Below are 23,290 nucleotides of genomic sequence, written 5' to 3' on the forward strand. Positions count from 1 at the left end.
CTGGAGTGGGTAGCCGTTCCCTTCTCCAGGGGATCTTCCCCACCCAGGTATCGAACCCAGGTCTCCCGCATTGCAGGCGGATTCTTTATCAGCTGAGCCACCAGGGAAGCCATTTATGCTTTGTCTGTCCCTCCAAGCTCCGGGGCAGGAAGGCCCCTTCTCGGTGGTCTGCTCCACCACCAAGCCTCAGGAGCACATTTGGGATCTGAGTTCCTGTGGATACTTGTATCCGCAAAGGGGTTCCCTGGGGCAATTGAGCCCAAAGCCTCGCCCTCCGGTGGCCTGGGGGGCAGGGCCCCGGGACTTTGGAGAGGACCACCAGCCTAGTGGTGAACAGCGAGACCCACAGGTTTGCCCCTTGGGAGGCAGTGAGGGCATCTGGGATACCCCCGGGCCGGAAGGTGGGAACCTGGGGCTCCTCCTGACCTCCCACGGTCTCTTCACCTAGAGAAGGGCTTGGGGGCCGTTTGAAGGTCTACACCCCAACCCCAGGCAGTGAGGAGGAGGGTGGGCTCTTGTCACTCACTCCCACACTCTTCCCACGGGCCAGGGGTGGGTGGGGACCAGGCTTCCGTGTGCGGTCGTGAGACTGGGCTTGATTTTATGTCCTGGGCTTGCTCTGTGTGCAGTCAAAACCTGCCATTGTGCTTATGCCTGGCTGTTGCAGAGGATGTTGTCTGACTTACTGCATGGCCCCGTATGAGGAACCACAGGAAGAATTCACTTAGAATTCAGTGTAGGCGATTTGCATGAAGCCTGAGAAACTGGTATCATTTTGAATCGTAGACACTGATGGTGCGTGTGTACATCTGTGTGCACGCCTGAATGTTTACTTCTTTGTTTTGCCCACCGTGAAGCTCAGGGCTAAAACGGTAACACGAAACAGTGCAGGACTCCCCGATCCTGCTTAATGCCCCTGCTCTCCTCCACTGGCTCCAAATTTAAATAGTTATCTATTGAGCGCCTATTGTGTTGCAGGTAAGGTACAACCCTCCACTAACCAACGGTCTCCTTTCGTTTCTGCTGAGGTAGAACCTGAGTCTCAGGACATGGACGATGCATATCACGGATGGCCTTGACGAGTGATGTCTGCTTCGGGCCAGGAAGGGAAGGACTGGTGCAGATGCCTCATCTCTGCCTTTCTCATTCGTTCAGTGTATAAAATTGCACGTATGCATGTATCCTATTTGACTTCCCCGGTGGCTCAGACGCTAAAGCGTCTGCCTACAACCCGGGAGACATGCGTTTGATCCCTGGGTTGGGAAGATCTCCTGGAGAAGGAAATGGCACTCCACTCCAGTATTCTTGCCTGGAAAATCCCATGGACGGAGGAACCTGGTAGGCTACAGTCCATGGGGTCGCAAAGAATCGGACACGACTGAGCCACATTTACTTTACTTTATGTATCCTATTTAACCACAAGATATTTCCTATTTTGCCTTTGTTGAAGAAGACTTTGTATAGGGACTTCCCTGGTGGTTAAGAATCCGCCTTTCAAGGCAGGGGACGTGTGTTTGATCCCTGGTTGGGGAACTAAGATCCCACGTGGCTGTGGAGCGACTGAGCCGGTGTGCCAAGGCTACAGAGTCTGTGCACTGCAGTGAAAGGTCCCCATGACAGCAAGGATTCCACGTGTTACCACTAAGACCTGATGCAGCAAAACAAATATTAAAAAAGACTTTATATAATAAACAATGATAATTCATTGCAAATAATGATTAACTGCATTCACATAGGGTACATGACTAAGTCTTCACCATATTCCTGTATACAGGGAGAAAATGGGTGGGTCATGACAGAGGCAGAAACTCAAGTTCAGGGTCAGGACCTCTGTGAGCTCGTAGAGCACCTTTGTGTGTGTATTAGAAGCATGTGCCCCTCTGGGGGATGACTGCTTGGTAAGCAGAGCACACGATGGATTCACCTTATCACCCCAGATGCCCTTGTTCGGTACACAGTCTGAACCACCCTACACAGCAGTCCCGTTCAGCGTCTGGCCAAATCCCGCAGTTACACCCCACTCCCCAACTCTAAATCTAGCTCTCGTTTGACGGCCCACAGCTCACAGACCACATTCTGGGTCCTGGACACCCGTTCAGGCTTCTGGACAGATGGTGTTTGGTCTGAGGCTGCGTGAGGGGGTGGAAGGAAGAACAGCCTTAACAACTCAGCCAGTGTTTGGACCACAAACAAGCAGGATCCCTTCTGGTGCCAGCCCCCTGCCTGCCAGGTTCCGGCAAGGATCTGGGGCTGTGAATAGCCCCAGTGAGGCCGTCTCAGAGGACCTGCTGGACTCCCCGGAGACCCCATCTTCGGCCTCCACCCCCAGTGCACGGCTGGAAAATCAGGACTGAAGCCTCCTCTTTGGCGCCTCCATCCTGCACGTTTCTTCCCGCTCGTTTTCCGCCCGGGATTACCGCTGGGGTTGGGCTTCTGCACACTGCTGTCGCGGAGGCCCCCGCACGGGAAGCTTGAAAAACATCTTTCTGAAAGCAGAGAAAGTGTGAGCCTTCGAGAAGGAGGGTGTGGAAGGAGAGACGTCCTCGGAGGAGGGGAAATTTACAGCGTTCATTTGGCCAGTTCTGAAGACATGGTGAAACCCACATGGACTGCCTTCCGGAGCTGAGCGCTGCTATTTCACTGCTTCTAATCGGATGTCAGCACCCTGGTGCCTTTGGAGAGTGCCTCCGCCACCCCCTCCTTTGACAGATGAGGAGACTGAAGTCCTGGCCAGAGGGTGACTTGCCCAAACCCTTACTGTGGGAGAGAGCCCGGGCGCCAACCAGGCAGGCAGGGAGTATGTGCTGAGTTCTCTGGTCATCCCATCAGAGGGCTGAGAAGAGGAGCAATATCAGGGGCTGCGTGGCTTGGCTCCACACACCAGCAGACCGCGAAGTGCCAGGCTCTTTCTTCAACGCGTCACAGATGTCCTGTGAGGACAGAACAGAGACTGAGTCACGGGTTGAGAGTTATGCAGCCCCATGGTGAAAGAGGAAGCAATATGCCATAGTAGTTGAGAACATGGCCTCGGAATCCAACATTCTGAGTTTTGTTAGCATCACCCACTGGCCCCGTGACCTTAGTCAAGTGACCCGTCCCTTCTGAGCCTCAGTTTCCTCATCTGTACAATGGGGGTAATAACTATAAAGCTGTTAGGAAGAATCGGTAGGATAGCACATGGAAGGTCCTTAGCAGCATCTTGGGATGTCTTATATTCAATATACATTCCTACATCAGTTTGATGGTCACTGCCTGTGTGATTAGGCAGCTATAGCAGGCGTTTGTTGGGTTGGTTGCCAGAGTCCGACCTCTGCATTCCTTGGGGCGAATGGCCCTGGCCCTCCGTGTGTCATCCTGGTGGTGAAGGGGGCAGTGGGAGATAGTCCCTCTCCCAGAATAGAGGGGGCCACCGCCATCCTGTCCCTTCCCCGGTGCGCCACACAACCAGAGTTGACCACGTGACAGTGTTCCTCTGAGTCTGTGAGCCTTGAGCAATGGTTCCAAGCCAGTCAGCCGCAGGTGGGGCCTTTCCTTTCTTTTGTATCACGGTTGTAGCCACGTCCTGAGCTGCCGTTGCCTGAGAGCAGGCACTCATTTATTTCGCCTGTGGCTATCCTGGAAGCACCGCCCTGCACCGGACGCTGAGCTGGGGGCCCTGGGAACAGTGATGCTCGTGGCCAGTGAGTCCTCAGCCTTCCTGAGCCGCCCAGGGGCCTGCCACCCCCGAGCCCACATCTCCAGCCTCCCGTTGGCTCAGAGCGACCTGTCCTCCTTCCTGTTTCCCCTCTGTCAGCCTGAGCTGACGTGCCAGAGCCTGGCTAATTCTGGGCACTGGTGGGACTGCCCTTCCAGCCTGTCCCCAGAGTCTGGGGGCTTTTCCTGGCACCTGGCACCCTTCTGCTTCCTGGAGGCCCTGGTGACCTCGGTGCCTGAGCCCTGGCAGCCTTCAGAGTGCCTTGGGAAGGACCGACCAGGCCACAAGATTCATCTGAGAATAACAGGTTATGACCAGGCCTTTGAGAATGCTACCAAACTGCCCGACATCAATGGTTTTCAAGCTGTATCTGAGAGTGTTTGACGCTTGGTAGAGGTACCTCAAGGGAATGGCTGGAGGGCAGCGGGGTGCGTAGGCTCACCTTCCCTCTCTGCTACCTTGCCTATTTTAGCCAGAGTGGGTTTATTTTATGGTTGTTGTTCAGTTGCTCAGTCGTGTCTGACTCTTGGTGCTTTATTTGGGGGTAATATTTAAGAAGCATGGGCTCCGGAACAATGCTGCCTGGGTTTGAGTCTTATCCCTAGGACTTGTGAGCTGGGTAACCTTGAACAAGTCATTTAATTCTTCTGAGCCTCAGTTTCCCCATCTGTGAAGTAGAAGTGATGATACTTCAGAGAGTTGCTGTGAGGACTGAAGGAGCGTGTGCCACAAAATGCTTGGTGAGGCACTAGCCTGTGGTGAGTAGTATCTTTCATAAAACACTAGTTACTGCTGCTGCCTACTTTACATATGCCAATGCAATATTCCGTAAGGAAAACAGAGGCCCTTTTTGATGCTCAAGGAATGGTTGAAAATATCTGCGCCCTGTACTCACCTGGGCATGATCCCCTACAGTTGATCTAGAGTCTCTCTGCAGCACGGTTCTCCTCCTTGGAACTTTCCCGACCTCACAATCTGCTCTGGATCGTGTGAGGAGCCCTTCCTCGCTGATGCTCGTGTTCTGAGCCACTTCGGGGCGTCCAGCCATCTGACCACGCGCAGTAGCAGGTGGCAGCTGCCCTGCAGTGGGGTTGAGCGCTCTGGGCAGCCAGGTTCTGGGCTTTTTTCTGCAAGAAGGCCCTTTGGTGCAGGTGTTTGGGCAGCTTCCTTGGATCCAGCTTCTCGGCCCTCAGCGCTCTGCTCCCTGCCCCCATATCAGGAACCTCCCCCTAAACCTTGGAGGAGAGAAGGACTCTCACTGACCCCTGCCTGGTGAGGTCCCCTCTCCCCAGTTTGGTCTTGGGGAGGCAGGTTTGGACAGCAGCTCCTCGCTGATAGAGAGCAATAGAGCCTCTGTTTTCCTCAAAACTCACCTTTTCCCTCTCTCTGGCCAGAAATCGTGGCCAGGGAGGGGTTCCTGGTGGTGGGTTAAAAAAATTCCTGCCTATGTCCTACTGAGTTGAGGTGGACATCGCTGAAACTTGTACTGACTTCACTGAAACTTTAGGGCATCACTGAAATTTTAGGCCACAACCTAATTTGTTCCACGAATTGAGTGGAAAGGTCTGGAAATCTGAGCATCTTGTCCTTATCCCAACTGCTGTCCCTTGCTGGACTTCTGTTCTCCTGTCTGAATTTGTTATGCCTTTGGGAAGCAGAGGTGACCTCTCAGCTTGTTCTGAGTTCGGTGTGAGGGGCTGGGATATAAAGATGCCCCACTTGGGGCACGTGGAGCAGAAATCTGACATGCAAATGCATCTCTGCCAAGGACGGTGGCATGGAGTGCAACTGTGGACCTGAAAAGGAGAAAGAATCCAATGTAGCTGTCAAGCATCCTGAAGAAGGGTGGGAAGATGGGACTTTCTAAGAGAAGGTCTCACTTTTTTTTTTTAGGATCTAAAAATAATCACTGCTGCTAAGTCACTTCAGTTGTGTCCGACTCTGTGTGACCCCATAGATGGCACCCACCAGGCTCCCCCATCCCTGGGATTCTCCAGGCAAGAACACTGGAGTGGGTTGCCATTTCCCTCTCCAATGCATGAAAGTGAAAAGTGAAAAGTGAAAGTGAAAGTGAAGTCGTGTCCAACTCTTAGCGACCCCATGGACTGTAACCTACCAGGCTCCTCCATCCATGGGATTTTCTAGGCAAAGTACTGGAGTGGGGTGCCATTGCCTTCTCTGAAAAATAATGACAACATATTTTTATTTTTAATGACTTATGTATTTAATATTATTAACTTATTTGACTGTGTTGGGTCTTAGCTGTGGCACATGGATCTTCATTGCATCATGTGGGATCCTTCTTTGGGGCACACGGATTCTCTAGTTGTGGCATGCAGGCTTCATAGTGGCAGCAGGTGGGCAGAGGTGCTCTGTGGCAAGAGGGATCTTAGTTCCCCATCCAGAGATCAAACCCACGTCCCCTGAATTTCAAGGTGGATTCTTAACCACTGGACCACCAGGGAAACCCATTTATTAATTTTTAATTGGGTTATAATTGCTTTACGATGTGGTGTTAGCTTCTGCTGTTACAACAACTTGAATCAGCTATACGTATATGTACATCTCTTCCCTCTAAAGCCTCCCTCCCACCCCCATCCCACTCCTTTATGTCACCATAGAGCACCAAGCTGAGCTCCCTGTGTGATGCAGCCTCCCACTAGCATCTGCTTTATACACAGTAGCGTATATACGTCAGTGCTACTCTCTCAATTCATCCCACGCTCTCCTTCCCTCTCTGCAGCCACAAGTCCGCTCTCTACATCTGCATTTCTATTCTTGCCTTGCAGATAGGCTCATCAGAATAGTTTTTTTCTAGATTCCATACATGTGCATTAATATACAATATTTGTTTTTCTCGAGAAAGTCTCACCATTAATGCTGAGGAGTCAAGAGATAATCTCTAAAGTTGACACACGAAGAAATAGAAGTATTATATATGGGTATTTCTGCTTTATTGACTATGCCAAAGCCTTCGACTGTGTGGATCACAATAAACTGTGGAAAATTCTGAAAGAGATGGGAATCCCAGACCACCTGACCTGCCTCTTGAGAAATGTATATGCAGGTCAGGAAGCAACAGTTACAACTGGACATGGAACAACAGTCTGGTTCCAAATAGGAAAAGGAGTACGTCAAGGCTGTATATTGTCACCCTGCTTATTTAACTTCTATGCAGAAGACATCATGAGAAACGCTGGACTGGAAGAAACACAAGCTGGAATCAAGATTGCCAGGAGAAATATCAATAACCTGAGATATGCAGATGACATCACCCTTACGGCAAAAAGTGAAGAGGAACTAAAAAGCCTCTTGATGAAAGTGAAAGAGGAGAGTGAAAAAGTTGGCTTAAAGCTCAACATACAGAAAACAAAGATCATGGCATCTGGTCCCATCACTTCATGGGAAAGAGATGCGGAAACAGTGGAAACAGTATCAGACTTTATTTTTCTGGGCTCCAAAATCACTGCAGATGGTGATTGCAGCCATGAAATTAAAAGACGCTTACTCCTTGGAAGGAAAGTTATGACCAACCTAGATAGCATATTCAAAAGCAGAGACATTACTTTGCCAACAAAGGTCCGTCTAGTCAAGGCTATGGTTTTTCCAGTGGTCATGTAGGGATGTGAGAGTTGGACTGTGAAGAAAGCTGAGCGCCGAAGAATTGATGCTTTTGAACTGTGGTGTTGGAGAAGACTCTTGAGAGTTCCTTGGACTGCAGGAGATCCAACCAGTCCATTCTGAAGGAGATCAGCCATGGGATTTCTTTGGAAGGAATGATGCTAAAGCTGAAACTCCAGTACTTTGGCCACCTCATGCAAAGAGTTGACTCATTGGAAAAGACTCTGATGGTGGGGGGGATTGGGGGCAGGAGGAGAAGGGGATGACAGAGGATGAGATGGCTGGATGGCATCACCGACTTGATGGACGTGAGTCTGAGTGAACTCCGGGAGTTGGTGATGGACAGGGAGGGAGGCCTGGCGTGCTGTGATTCATGGGGTCGCAGAGAGTCAGACACGACTGAGCGACTTTACTGAACTGAACTGAACTGAATGACCAGAAGAACCAAGACAAGAAATACTGATAATCAGTCCCACCAAGTGTTCTCCACATACCAGGTGTTGTTCTAAATGTGCAGGGATTCACTGAATCCTTAAACAGTCTTATGAGGCAGACACCATTATCATCACCCTCATTTCATGGAGGAGGAGACTGAGGCACAGAAATGTTAAGTGACTGTAAAGGGTGGATATTGACTCTAAATCCTAGGATGTCTGACCCCCAGAGGCTGTAACCAACTCTCAACCATCCAAAATCTGGACTCTCAAAACTTCCAAAAAAAATGTTCTGGATAATGTAAGTGGGGTGGGCTGAGAGGGAGAGACTTTGTTTTCCTTCTTTCCTCTTTGCTACTAGCATATTTGTTACCATTTGCATGAATTACTTTGTTTCAACACATACACAAGTAAACAAGGAAGCGCAAAGAATGCTAATTCTGAAGTCAGACAGTGACAGTTTCTGTCCTGGCTTTGCTGTTTCCTGGTTGTGTGTCTTGAAATAAACTACTTGGCCTCTCTGCCTGTTTCTTCCTTTGGGAAATGGGGATGAAAATAAAAAGCTGATAAAAGTGGAAAAATCTTAGGAAACTCCTGGATGCAAATCACTGAGCACAGCGTCTGGCCGCCAGCGAGTCCTCGAGAAACGTCTGCTTCCACGAGGCACAGAGCCTGGGGTTCCCTATGGAGGGAACCTGGGGAGGCTTCTCAGAGGAGGTGGGGTTTGAATCGGTTCTTGAAGGATGTATAAGAGTGCTCTAGGTGGAAGGGCAGTTCAGGCAGAGTGAGCATGGAAGTTTGGGGTCGTGTGTGGGGTGTGGGGACCCACATATCATTCAGGAGGCCTGGAAGGTCAGATGGGAGCTGATGGGGGAAGCGTCTGGGGCTTAGACCTGGGAGCATTGCAGGGCCTGGTCATGTAGCACCTTGAAGAGTTAAATTTATCTTGAGGACAGCTGGGGCCCGTGGAATGGTTTGAGCAGGGGAGTGACCTGGTTGGCTTTAAGAGGTAGAAAGAGCACTCAGCTGTTCCAGGGAGAATGGGCACAAGGGGAGACCCGGGAGCCCATAGCTGTCATCTGGGTGATGAGGCCCGGAAGAGGGAGATGGGGTGTCGGTGGCACCCTCTGACCTGCACCAGGCAGCCTCCGCCGTGGTCCCATCTGGTCAGAGTGGCCAGGATGACCTCTGCCTCACAGCTCGAGGCCACCGCTCTGAAGGCCCGTGGAGCTGGCTGGAAAAGAGGCTGGCTCCAGCCTGTGAAGGGGAAGCAGAAATATTTGCTCAGCTGCAAAGACAAGCTCACAAGGTCCATCCTTCCACACAAAGGGGGAAGACACTGGCCTGGGGTAGGGGTTCCATCACGTCCTGCCCTCGATCTCCAGGGTGTGCCCCTCCCCCATCAAGCCTTGGAGCCAATCAGAAGGCATGTGCTTCCTCCCCCGGCCAAGCCCTCTGAGGTCTGAAGTCAGTGACCGTGACCCCTTTCCTCCTCTTCTTCTCTCATCACACCCTCCCCCACCCCAATTCTTTCATCTTTCCTCGTGTGACGACGACTGACCTTTATTTTTATTTTTAGAGAAAAGTCCAGATTCAGCAGTCATCTATTCCAACCTTTTTTTTTTTTTTTTTAAACTGGCTGACACAGACGAAGCATCATCAGAGTTGAGAGCCAGGACTTTGATGTGAGGTGGCCTGAGCTTGAATCTCAGTTTGGCCGCCTCTCTCTTGCGTGACCTCGGGCAAGTTGCGGAATCTCTCTGAGTCTAAGAGATCCTCAGAACCCTTTTCTCAAAGGGCTGTTATAAAGATTAAATGAGGGATTGCCCTGGTGGTCCAGTGATTACAAACCCACCTGCCGATGCAGGGGACACCAAGTTTGATCCCGGGTCTGGGAAGATCCCACGTGCCAAGGAGCATCTAAGCCCGTGAGCCACAGCCACTGAGTCCATGCTCTAGAGCCTGTCTGCATCGAGATAAGAGCTGCAATGGGCAGCCCGTGCACTGAAACTGGAGAGTAGTTCCCCCTCGCTGCAACTGGAGAAAGCCTGCACATAATTGAAGACCCAGTGCAGCCAAAGAATAAACAAATACATTTTTAAAAAGATTAAATATTTCTAAAGCTCTAGGACAGTGCCTGATGCCCAGTAGGTGCTCAGTTAATTCTGGTGAAATTTTTCTGTGTCTCTGGACACCTCAGGATTGTTTCAGTCTCCTCAAACACCATGGTTCCTGGCAGCTGTCCACTCGTCGATTGTGCCCTTGACTTCAGGGTGGGGAAACACCGAGATGGCCTGGGTGATTCTGGCCTCCTGCTCTCAAGGCCTTAGGTCCTCCTCTCCCCTCAAATGTACTTGCTTCAAGTCAACCGACTACAGCAGAGGTGATGGGAAGTCACCTCCATAATTATGTTACATGAGATCCTCGCTTGCTTCTTGCTAGACTCTCTGGCTTGCTAGCTTGGACGGAGCCAGCTGCCATGTTGTGAGCTGTCTAAAGAGAGGCCTGTGTGGTGAGAGCTGAGGGTGGGCTCCACGGCTGGCAAGACAGTCCAGATGGAGCTGAATCCTGCCCAACAACCCCATGAACTTGCAAGTGGATCCTTCCTCTGTGATGAGCTCCTTGCCTGGCCCACATGATGATCGCAGCCCTCCAGGGTACCCAGCTAAGCCATGCCCAGACTCTGACCCACAGAAACACTGAGATAATAATTGCGTATGATTTTAAGGGCACTACATTTGTGGTACTCTTGTTAATGCAACAATGGACATCTCACACAACTTCTGAAGGTGCATTAGGGCAAAACCACAGTGGGCTGGCCGGATTACAAATTCGTTAAAACAGCTGGTGTGGCAGCGGGGGTTCACAAGGTGGCTCCACTGACAACGATAATTATCAAGGACTGACTGTTTTCCCTGTTCCTTGCTCTGTGCCGAAACTTTTACAGGTGCTGTTTCATCTCGTCTTTACCACAACCTTATGAGCAACGACTATGACCCCATTAAACAGATGGCAAAACTGAGGTTTAGAGCAGTTCAGCCGCTTGCCCAAGACCAAGGGTAAAAGTCTCAGAGACTGGCTGACCTAGGATGGATGACTGAGACATAGAAAGCTCCCTGGGCCCACCCCCGACACTGTAACAGGGTCTGAATTCTGTGTAGAGGGCTGTGGCTGCGGCATCCTGCCAGACCTGGCTTTGTGTGGCTCTGTAGCTTCTTAGCTAGGTAAGTTTGGGCAAGCCACTACCCCTCTCTGAGACCTTTTCTTCCAGAAGGTGAAATTAATGATATCATCTTGATGGTTAGATTTGTGCAGGAGACCACTAGCTGTTCCTCACCACTCCCAACTCTTTTCCCTTTATTAATAGACTTCCCTATTTGGCCAAATGCACATATGCACATCTAAGACTACATTTCTTGGTCTTTGCAGTGAGGTCAGACCATTGAAATATGAGCGGAAGTGAGGCAGGAAACCTCGGGATGCCTTCTGCCCTCCTGCCATGCTCCCCGTCCCCTTCCTGGTGGCTGGAAGCTGGAGGGAGGCTCATGATGGTGGGCAGCTTCTACCATGTTGATGAGGGTGACTCCCTGGGAAGCGGAGGAGCAACAAGACAGAAGGTGTCTGGGAACCAAGATAATCCTGGGGAGCTGGCCCACACCCCTTGCATCTTTTATCTACCTTTGGACGTGAGAGAGAAGCAAGCCCCCTTCCTCCTGGACCACTGGACGTCAGGGCCTTTTTGTTTCGGTGGCAGAGCCTGTGCCCAGACTCTTACAGACGACAAATGCAAAGTCCTTCGTAAGTAAACAGAGGCTGCTGCCCTGCATCCTGTGACCCTCCTCTTGCCACCTCCGAGGGTAGGAAATGGGGGTTCTCTTAGAGCGAGACCCACATCCCCAAATTAGATTCACGTTCTGCTCAGGGGCAGTTTTAGCCAGTTTCTCCTGAATTGTTTGAGTCTTACCCTAAAGCAGTGCAGAAGCAGAGACCCACAGGTCAGGCCTTCAGGGGGGTTTCAAGTAGAAACCACCCCCATCTCCCCAATTCCCTTCATTTCTCCAAACCTATTTGATTCCCTGCCACACACACACACACACGCACGGTTTAAACACACTAATTTATTGTGTCAGTTCTGGAGGCTGAAGTCCACGCTTAAGCTGTTGGCAGGGTCTGTTCCTTCTGTGATGTGAGAGGGAGATGTTCCGTGTGTCTCTCCTGGCTTCGGGTGGTTTGCTGCCCGTCTTTGGCGTCCTTGGCTTACCGAGCATCACCCTGATCGCCGCCTTCATCTTTACACCGTGTTCTCACTGTGTGTGTGTCTGCATCCAGATTTCTCCTTTTTATAAGGACAGCCATCGTATTGGATTAGGGCCCGGCCCACTTTAGTAGGACCTCCTCTGAACCACTTGGAATCTGCCGGTCAATGCAGCAGATGCAAGAGACGTGGATTAATTCCCCGGGTTAGGAAGATCCCCGAGAGGAGGGGAAGATCCCCTGGAGGAGGAGATACTGCTTGAGTATTCTTGCCTGGAAAATTCCATGGACAGAGGAGCCTGGCGGGCTACAGTCCATAGGGTTGCAAAGAGCTAGACACGATGGAGCGACTGAGCACACACACATCTTAACCAGTTACATCTACACTGACCCTATTTCCAAATAAGGAAACTCTGAGAGTTAGGATTTTACCAGAGGAATTGTGGGGAGAGATACAATTCAAATCACAACACTCTCTGCAGGCTTTCCCTGTGGCTGGGGTTTCTCACAGCATGGTGGCTGAATTCCAAGAGGGAGCAGCCCCAGAGCAAGTGTTCAGAGAGACACAGGTGGAAGCTGCAAGGCTTCTCTGGCCTACTCTCCGAAATCATAGTGTCCGTTCTGCTGTATTCTGTGGGTCAGAAGCGAGTCGCAGGCCAGCACAGATTCAGAGGAGGGGACCACGCCAGGGCATGCATACCGCGAGGTAGGAACGACATTTGGAAATAAGCCATCCCAGTCCCATGGCAAGCATATGCATCTCCCGCACCCCAGAGGAAAGTGCCTTCTCGTATCTGTTTTTGTCCAACCTGGCAACTCATGGGGCTTGGCACAGAGGTAGTGGCTTAATACATGTTTTAAGCCTATGCCTTCTCCAGCAGATCTTCCTGACCCAGGAATCGAACCAGGGCCTCCTACATTGCAGGCAGATTCTTCACCAACGGAATTATCAGGGAAGTCCTTTATTTGGCTGCACCGGGTCTTGACTGCGGCATGCAGACTGTTTTAGTTGCGGTGGGTGGGGTCTTTGGTTGCGACATGAGAACGCTTAGTGGCTGCACATGGGATCTAGTTCCCTGACAGGGATAAAACCCAGGCCCTCTGCATTGGGTGTGTGGAGACTTAGCCACTGGACCACGAGGGAAGTTCCAGTTGTTTAATAAATTGTTGTTATGCTGAATTGTATTGTGATGGGGGTGGGGAGGCTCTGCTCTATCAGCTGGAAAATGACAGGCTCCTTGTTCCCTGCAGGCCCCTTTTCCTTGGGAATTGGAGGCTGGTAAGGGTATGAGGGTAGAGGGGGGATCAGGTCCTGGGACCAAAAGGACTTGAAGCTGGAGCATACCTGACCAATTTTCCTGCCCACACATCTGGGCCCTGGCACTCAGGGAAAAGCCCCCCTCCCCCAGGCAGGGGATGTTTGCCTAGCCCAGAAAGAGGGAGAGCTAACTTGAAATGCTCTCTGAACCCTCCATGTAGAGGTTCTGCAGCCCCCGCCCCCCACCCCTGCCCTAGGGAGAGACGAAATGCAGTCAGAGGAAGAGAAGGAGTGGGTTTCCAGTCTGTTTATATTTCAGGCTATTTTGAAACACCCTGAAGGCACTCCCACACACAGGGGCGCATTTAAATGCACCAGGAAGTGCCCCGGAATGGAAACTGGAGTCAGAGGAATGCAGGGGCACTGCATCGCCTGTTCTGGTGCTCTGTCCCTCAAACAACCACCAATTCAGCCCTTTCAGTGCCCAAGGCAGAGTCTCTCTGGCCGGAAGGGCTCTTAAAGGTCATCCCTTTCCTCCTTTCTCTTTCTTCCCTACCAAACATTTACTAAATATCTCAGCATCTTCGTTTATCAATTATAGGACTCTTTTAGCCACAAGAAATATAAAACATACCTAAACTGATCTAGATAGAAAAATCAAGGGACGTTCTATGACTCAGCTGATGTGAAGCTTAAGGAGACTTTGGCTTCAGATATGGCTGGATCCAGCCATTCCAACCATGCTGTCAAGGCCTGGTGTTAGAACATCCCTTGGCTCTGCTCCCTCTATTGTGGCCACATTCTCAACATTATAAGGTGGCAAGATGGTTGTCAGCAGCTCCAGACCCTCATCTTCAAGTCCCACATAAGATCTTAAGATGTGATCTTCCAGTTGGCCAGGCTTAGTCACATGGACCCCCACTTCTGGTCCAAGCTGGGAGTAGAGTCAACTCTGCCTGCAGTTTAGAGGTACAACGTCTATACAACCCTTATCCCAAACACCCGGATGTAGACCATAAACGTGTTCTCATCCCAATAAAATGGTGCCCACATTCTCCATCTATACCCCTCCAGTGATAAAGAGTACACCAGCATGGAGGCAGCCCTGTCCTTTGATAACTTGTTCAGCCTTCTAAAATATCTCTTACTCCAGTTTAATGTAATTTGTTTCTTCACCTCTCTCCCTTATCAAATTCCTTTCTTTCTGTTTCTCCAGCACCTACCACAGGGCCTGGCACACAGTAGGTGCTCAGTAAATGTTCATCAAATGAAGACATCATGTCTCCTGTGACCAAGCACCTACTATGTGCCTGGTGTTTTATACCCATCATCTCATTTGAGCCACAGGACCACTGTCTTAGGTAAATGTCATTGTCCCTCTTTTATGTGTGAAGAAACTGAGGCTCTGAGAGGTTAAGAAACCACCTTAACCAAGGTCACTCGACAAGACAGTGTGAGGCTGGGATGTGAGCCCAGGCCACAGACTTCTACTTGAGGCGGGGGGTGGGAGAGGCAGGGTGAGAGGGCAAGGAGAGGCACAGAAGGAGACTGGAGTGTAGGGAGAGAGGAGAAGTAGGGGCAGAAGAAAGGTGGAGTGGGAAAGCTTTGAGTGTTAACAATTCTTACCTCTGATGATTACTCTTAACTTGCTTTCTGGTAGCTGGTTCCTTCGAGAATCTGTTTACAGTTAGTACATTTTAATGCAGCAATGATTAAAGCATTATGTATATGAAAACATTAAATAGAATTAAATGCTATCCATACCAATAGAGCACATTACGTGTATAAAATTTTGTTTGTTTAAAAAGAATTTCAGCTAGGGGCATTGATGCTGGAGCTAATTGATTCTTTTCTGACATTTCAGCAGAGGTTCATACTCTATTTCTGGTTGCCAAGGACAAATTTTTGTTATACTACTTGATAGACTCCACACCTTTTTAAGTCTGATAATGGTATTAATAGAACAGTTAGTGAGAAATGTAAGAATGAGCTGAGTAACTAAGGACAGTACCTTATTATAAAATTACAAGTACACTTACGTTATACAGTGTTCCTGATTCGTATCATTGTCACTGGATTTGCTTTTAAAATTCAGAGCAGATGTCAGGCTGGAGAGTGGGCTCTTGGCCTTTGTTATGCAGCGTCTAAAGTACGAACAACTGTGGAAAATAGGATGCAAGTGCTGGGTGACAAGCACACACGCAGGGTCTTTCTGTGTGTAATTTCAGGACTTCCAAAGAACCCCAAGCACAAAAAGCGGGAAGAAAGCTTCACCATCCTCAAAATCAGATTGCTCAAAATTAATGGTAAGGAGAAAATCTTAAAAGTAGCCAGAAAAATAGACCTGTACTGTACAAAGAAGCAAAGATAACGATGACAGCAGATTTCTTGTTAGAAACGATGAAAATGAGGAGTCAGTGGAACTACATGTTTAAAGTACTGAAAAATAATCGAGCCCCCAAATTGTCTGTCTAGACTTCTATTCTAAGAAAAGAAATACTTTTCAAACATGAAGGTGAAATAAAAGACTTTTTAAGATATACAAAATCAAAATAATTCCTTACCAGCAGATCCACACTACAAAATGTCTCAAAGCGTCCTTTAGGTAGAAGAAAATGATACCAGATGGAATACGGACTTAAACAAAGGAAATAAGAACCCTGGATATGGTAATTCTGAAGATTGAAATTCAAGGTATTTTTCTTATTATTCAACTCTTTATTTTTTATTTTTATTTTTTTTTCATTGGTAAACAATTGTGTTTATTTTATGTAGTTTATTTTGGCTGGGCTGAGCCTTCATTGCCGCAAGGCTTTTTTTTTTTTTTTTCAATTTTATTTTATTTTTAAACTTTACAATATTGTATTGGTTTTGCCAAATATTGAAATGAATCCGCCACAGGTACACATGTGTTCTCCATCCTGAACCTTCCTCCCTCCCCCCTCCCCATACCATCCCTCTGGGTCGTCCCAGTGCACCAGCCCCAAGCATCCAGTATCATGCATCAAACCTGGACTAGCGACTCATTTCATACATGATATTATACATGTTTCAATGTCATTCTCCCAAATCTTCCCACCCTCTCCCTCTCCCACAGAGTCCATAAGACTGTTCTATATATCAGTGTCTCTTTTGCTGTCTCGTATACAGGGTTATTGTTACCATCTTTCTAAATTCCATATATATGCATTAGTAAAGCTATGGTACATATACACAATGGAGTATTACTCAGACATTAAAAAGAATACATTTATATCAGTTCTAATGAGGTGGATGAAACTGGAGCCTACTATACAGAGTGAAGTAAGCCAGAAAGAAAAACACCAATACAGTTTATTATTCAACTCTTTAAAAGTTAACTGACCATGTAAGAAATTATAGAAAGGCAACGGAGAATTTATAGCATATATAGATGTAAAATGTCTGAAAAACAATACATTTTACATCTATAGAAACATGTGGGATGCTGCTAATGTAGTACTTAGATAGAAATTTGTATCAATAAGTATGTGTATTAGAAAAGGAAAAAGGTCTGAAATCCATGACCTCAACTTTCACCCAAAGAAACTAGAAAAAGAAGATCAAATTAAAACCAAAGTAAGTAAAAAAAAAAAGAAGAAAATAATAAAAACAGGAAAGGAAGAGAAATACAGGTATACTGTTTCAGGTTCCTATACTGTTCATGAAATGTATACTATTGCTTGAAGATAGAATGATAAGTTAAATATTAATATGTATACTATAAACCCTAAAACAACCATGAAAATAACAAAAGTTCTAGCTAATAAGCAAAGAAGATAAAATGAAATCAATTAATCAAAGAAGAAGGCACAAAGAGAGGAGAAAGACAACAAATAACAGATGGAACAATTGAAAACAATCTATTATGGTAGGTTTAAACCATATCAACAATTACGTTAAATATAAATGATCTGAATCTCTCAATTAAAAGACAGACTTGTTAAACTGAACAAAAAAGCAGGACCCAACCATGTGCTGCCTACAAGAAACCTACTTTAAATATGAGGACACAAATAGATTAAGAGTAAAATTATAGAAAAGGCAGAGGAACCAGAGATCAAATTGCCAACATCAGTTGGATCATAGAAAAAACAGGAGAGTTCCAGAAAAACATCTACTTCTGCTTTATTGACTATGCCAAAGCATTTGACTGCATGGATCACAACAAACTGGAAAATTCTTCAAGAGATGGCAATACCAGACCACCTGACCTGCCTACTGAGAAATATGTGTGCACGTCAGGAAGCAACAGTTACAACTGGACATGGAACAACAGACTGGTTCCAAATTGGGAAAGGAGTATGTCAAGGCTGTATATTGTCACCCTGCTTATTTAACTTATATACAGAGTACATCATGAGAAACGCTGGGCTGGAGGAAGCACAAGCTGTAATTAAGATTGCCGGGAGAAATATCAATAACCTCAGATATGCAGATGACACCACCCTTATGGCAGAAAGTGAAGAGGAACTAAAAAGCCTCTTGATGAAAGTGAAAGAGGAGAGTGAAAAAGTTGGCTTAAAGCTCAACATTCAGAAAACAAAGATCATGGCATCTGGTCCCTTCACTTCATGGAAAATAGATGGGGAAACAGTGGAAACAGTGTCAGACTTTATTTTTGGGGGCTCCAAAATCACTGCAGATGGTGACTGCAGCCATGAAATTAAAAGACGCTTACTCCTTGGAAGGAAAGTTATGACCAACCTAGATAGCATATTCAAAAGCAGAGATGTTACTTTGTCAACAAAGGTCCATCTAGTCAAGGCTATGGTTTTTCCAGTGGTCATGTATGGATGTGAGAGTTGGACTATAAAAAAAGCTGAGCACTGAAGAATTGATGCTTTTGAACTGTGGTGTTGGAGAAGACTCTTGAGAGTCCCTTGGACTGCAAGGAGATCCAACAAGTCCATCCTAAAGGAAATCAGTCCTGAATATTCATTGGAAGGACTAATGCTGAAGCTGAAACTCCAATACTTTGGCCACCTGATGCAAAGAACTGATTCATTTGAAAAGACTCTGGTGCTGGGAAAGATTGAAGGCCGGAGGAGAAGAGGATGACAGAGGATGAGATGGTTGGATGGCATCATCAACTCAATGGGCATGAGTTTGAGTAAACTCCAGGAGTTGGTGATGGACAGGGAGGCCTGGTGTGCTGCAGTTGATGGGATCGCAAAAAGTTGGACACAACTGAGCAACTGAACTGACTTAAAGTTATATAAAAAGATACAGCATGTAACATTAATCAAAGAAAGCTGGAGTGGCTATATTATTATCAAAGTAGATTTCTACACAAAGAATTTGACCAGGGATAAGGAAGTTCATCTCATAATTAAAAAAGGTCAATTCACCAAGAAGACATAATTTTATGTCACCTAGTAAAAGATGTTCGAGAAATAAGAAACAAAAATTAATAGAGCTGCAAGGAGAAATAGACAAAAATCTACAATTATAATCAGATATTTTAATACCTCTCTTTTGATAATTGATAGAACAGATGGACAAAAGTTAGTCGGGACATAGAAGGCTTGGACTTTTTCAGTCAACTTGACTTTGGTGACTTTGATAGAATGTTTCGCCCAAAACAGCAGAATATATCTTCTTTCCAAGGAAGGTTATAAGTAGAGTATATTCTGGGCCATAAAACAAATTCAAAATTTTTAAATGATTTAAGTCATACAAAATATGCTCACTGACCACAATGGAATTAAACTGGAAATCAATGAGAGATCTCTGGAAAATCCCTCCAACATCTGAAACTAAATAACACACTTTTAAAGAACCCAAAGCTCAAGGAAGAAATTAAAAAGGAAATTATAAACTATTTTTTAACAGAATGAAAGTGAAGACATAACATATAAAAATTCATGTGATATTGCTAAAGCAGTCCTTGGATCAAAATTTGTAGCACTGATAACCTGTATCAGAAAAGGAAAAAGGTCTGAAATCCATGACCTCAGCTTTCATCTAAAGAAGCTAAAAAAGGAAGAACAAATTAAAGTCAAAGTAAGTAGAAAATGGGAAATAGATGGGGAACAGTGGAAACAGTGTCAGACTTTATTTTTTTGGGCTCCAAAATCACTGCAGATGGTGACTACAGCCATGAAATTAAAAGACGCGTACTCCTTTGAAGAAAAGTTAGGACCAACCTAGATAGCATATTCAAAAGCAGAGACATTACTTTGCCAACTAAGGTCCATCTAGTGAAGGCTATGGTTTTTCCAGGGGTCACGTATGGATGTGAGAGTTGGACTGTGAAGAAGGCTGAGCGCCAAAGAATTGATGCTTTTGAACTGTGGTGTTGGAGAAGACTCTTGAGAGTCCCTCAGACTGCAAGGAGATCCAACCAGTCCATTCTGAAGGAGATCAGCCCTGGGATTTCTTTGGAAGGAATGATGCTAAAGCTGAAACTCCAGTACTTTGGCCACCTCATGCGAAGAGTTGACTCACTGGAAAAGACTCTGATGCTGGGAGGGATTGGGAGCAGGAGGAGAAGGGGACGACAGGATGAGATGGCTGGATGGCATCACCGACTCGATGGACGTGAGTCTCAGTGAACTCTGGGAGTTGGTGATGGACAGGGAGGCCTGGCGTGCTGCGATTCATGGGATTGCAAAGAGTCAGACACGACTGAGCAACTGAACTGAACTGAACTGAAGTAGAAAAAAAGAAAATAATAAAAACAAGAGAGGAAATAAATGAAATAGAAAACAGAAAAGAAGAGAAATATTAATAAAATGAAAAGCTGGTTATTGAGAAGATCATTACATTTAATAAGCTTCTAGTCACATCCATCAGGAAAGAAAGACACAAATTATCAACAACAAGAATGAGAAAGATGACACCTAAAGTCTACAGATATTTAAAGAATAATAAGAGAATGTTATTAATAACTTTGTGCCAATAAAATCAATGACTTATGAAATGGACAAGTTCCTTGAAAGACACACGCTACCAAAGATGTCTCCAAAAGAAATAGATAAGAAACAAATGTAGCCCTAAATTTATTTTAAAAATTGCAGTATAGTTAGAAACCTTCACATGAAGAAAATCTCAGCTTTCACGGGTGAATTCTACCAAACATTTAAGGAAGAATAACATCAATTCTATACAAACTCTTTGAGAAAATTGAACAAGAAGGAATACTCCTCTACACACGCTATGAAGCCAGCATTATTCTGATGCTAAAACCAGAAAATGACATTAAAAGAAAACTACAGCTAATATCCTTCATGAACAAAGATGTAAAAATTCTTAACAAAAGTTTATCAAATTGGATCCAACTATTGGGCTGGATAAAGCACAAGCTGGAATCAAGATATCCAGGAAAAATGTCAATAACCTCAGATACACAGATGATACCACCCTTATGGGAGAAAGCAAAGAGGAACTAAAGAGGAGAGTGAGAAAGCTGGCTTAAAACTCAACATTCAAAAAATTAAGATGATGGCATCTGGTCCCATCTGCTGCTGCTGCTGCTAAGTTGCTTCAGTCGTGTCTGACTCTGTGCGACCCCATAAATGGCAGCCCACCAGGCTCCTCTGTCCCTGGGATTTTCCAGGCAAGAATACTAGAATGGGTTGCCATTTCCTTCTCCAATCTGATCTCATCACTTCATGGCAAATAGATGGGGAAACAATGGAAATAGTGACAGACTTTATTTTCTTGGGCTCCAAAATCACTGCAGATGGTGACTTCAGCCATGAAATGAAAAGATGCTTACTTCCTGGAAAGCTATGACAAACCCAGACAGCGTATTAAAAAGCAGAAACATTACTTTGCCAACAAAGGTCTGTATAGTCAAAGCAATGGTCTTTCCAGTAATCATGTATAGATGTGAGAGTTGAACCATAAAGAAGGCTGAGCGTTGAATAATTGATGCTTTTGAACTGTGGTGCTGGAGAAGACTCTTGAGAGTCCCTTGGACTGCAAGGAGACCCAACCAGTCAATTCTGAAGGAAATCAACCTTGGATATTCATTGGAAGGACTGATGCTGAAGCTGAAGCTCCAGTACTTTGACCACTTGATGTGAAGAGCTGACTTACTAGAAAAGACCCTGATGCGGGGAAAGATTGAAGGCAGGAGGAGAAGGGGACGACAGAGGATGAGATGGTTGGATGGCATCACTGATTCTATGGACATGAGTTTGAGTAAACTCCAGGAGATGGGGAAGGACAGGGAAGCCTGGCGTGCCGAGTCCATGGGGTTGCAAAGAGTCAGACAAAACTGAGGGACTGAATAACAGCAACAATATATAAAAAGGATAATATATCATAATTAAGTGGGGCTTATCCCTGGAATACAAAGTTGGTTTAAGATTTGAAAATTAGTAATTTAATTCACAATAGTAACAAACTAAAAAAGAACTCTGTAATCATCCCAACAAGATGCAGAAAAAGCATTCGACAAAAATCAACACCCATTCTTCAGAAAAACTCTCAGCAAAGTAGGAATAGAAGGGAACTTCCTTATATCACTTCTGTTCAACATTGTACTGGAAGTTCTAGTTAGTGAAATAAGGGAAGATTAAAAAAATAATGACAACTTGGTTGGAATGGAAAAAGTAAAACTGTTTCAGAAAACATGATCCTGTATGTAGAAAATCCAACCATGCACTAGAACGAGTAACTGAATTTTGAAGGGTACAAAGCCAATATACAAAAATTTTATCTACATATTAGCCAAGAACAATCTGAAATTGAAAATTTAAAATAGCATTTACAGTAGCATTGAAAAATTAAAAATTCTGGAAAATGATGTGCAGGACCTATACTCTGAAAACTATGAAACATTGCCGAGAGAATGCTAAAAGTTAAAGAAAACCCAAGCAAATGGAAAGATGTATTATGTTCATGGTTAGAAAACTCAGCATTGTTACAATATCAATTCTCCCCCAGTTGATGTACAGAGTCAGTGCAACCTCTGTCAAATTCTCAGCAGGCTTTTGTGTAGAAATTGATAAGCTGATTCTGGGATTCACAGGGAAATGCAAAGGACCTAAAAGCAATTAACACAATTTTGAAAAGCAAGAGGACTTACACTGCCGGATTTCAAGCCTTTTATAAAGCTGCAGTAGCCAACACTGAGTGGCATTGGCATAAAGACAGATAAATGGATCAGTGGGATAGAAAAGAAAATTCAGACACACACACATATATGGACGACTGACTTTGCAAAGGCAATTCAATGCAGAGAGAAAGTCTTTGTTTCAAATAGTGCTGGAGCAATTGAATATCAGCATGCTGGTAGACGTAAGGAAGGCAAATAAAGAAAAGAAGGCAAAAGTCTCATATTCCCATACAAAACCTGTACAGAAACATTCATAGCAACCTTATGTATAATAGTCCCAAACTGGGAATAGCCAAATGTCCATTAACAGATGAACTGATAAGCAAATTATGATCTATTCATTCAATGGAATATTACTCAACAATAAAAAGTTACAAACTCTGATATATGAGACAGCATGAATCAATCTCAATATAATTGTGCTGAGTGCAAAAGCCAGAGATGCATACTCTATGATTCCATTTATATAAAATTCTAGAAAATTCGGACTAATCTTTAGAGACAGAAAACAGATCTGTGGTTTCCTGGTTGTTAAGAGAAGGAGGAATCACAAGGCGATGACCTCATTTGTAGAGCGGGTTTCACAAGTGCTGATCAAAAAGCTGATCAAACTGTACACTTTGAATAACTGCAGCTTATCATAGCTCAATACAGCTGCTCTATTTTGTTTTAATTTTTAAAAATCATTTCTGTATTATTTTTGGCTGCCCTGGGTCTTTGTTGCTGCATGCGGGTTTTCTCTAGCTGTGGTGAGTGAGGGCTGCTCTCTCTTTAGGGTGCACAGGCTTCCCGTTGCAGTCGCTGCTCTTGCTGCAGAGCAGGGGCCCTAGGTGTGTGGGCTGCAGGAGTTGTGGCATGCGGGCTTCGCTGTCCCTTGGCATGTGGGATCTTCCCGGACCAGGAATTGAACCTGTGTCTCCTCTTAACCATTGGACCACCAG

The sequence above is a fragment of the Bos grunniens genome, chromosome 2, assembly GCF_055505025.1.
Source record: "Bos grunniens cultivar Pamir isolate PY7600 chromosome 2, Bosgru_T2T1.0, whole genome shotgun sequence".
In the NCBI taxonomy this organism is placed as follows: domain Eukaryota; kingdom Metazoa; phylum Chordata; class Mammalia; order Artiodactyla; family Bovidae; genus Bos; species Bos grunniens.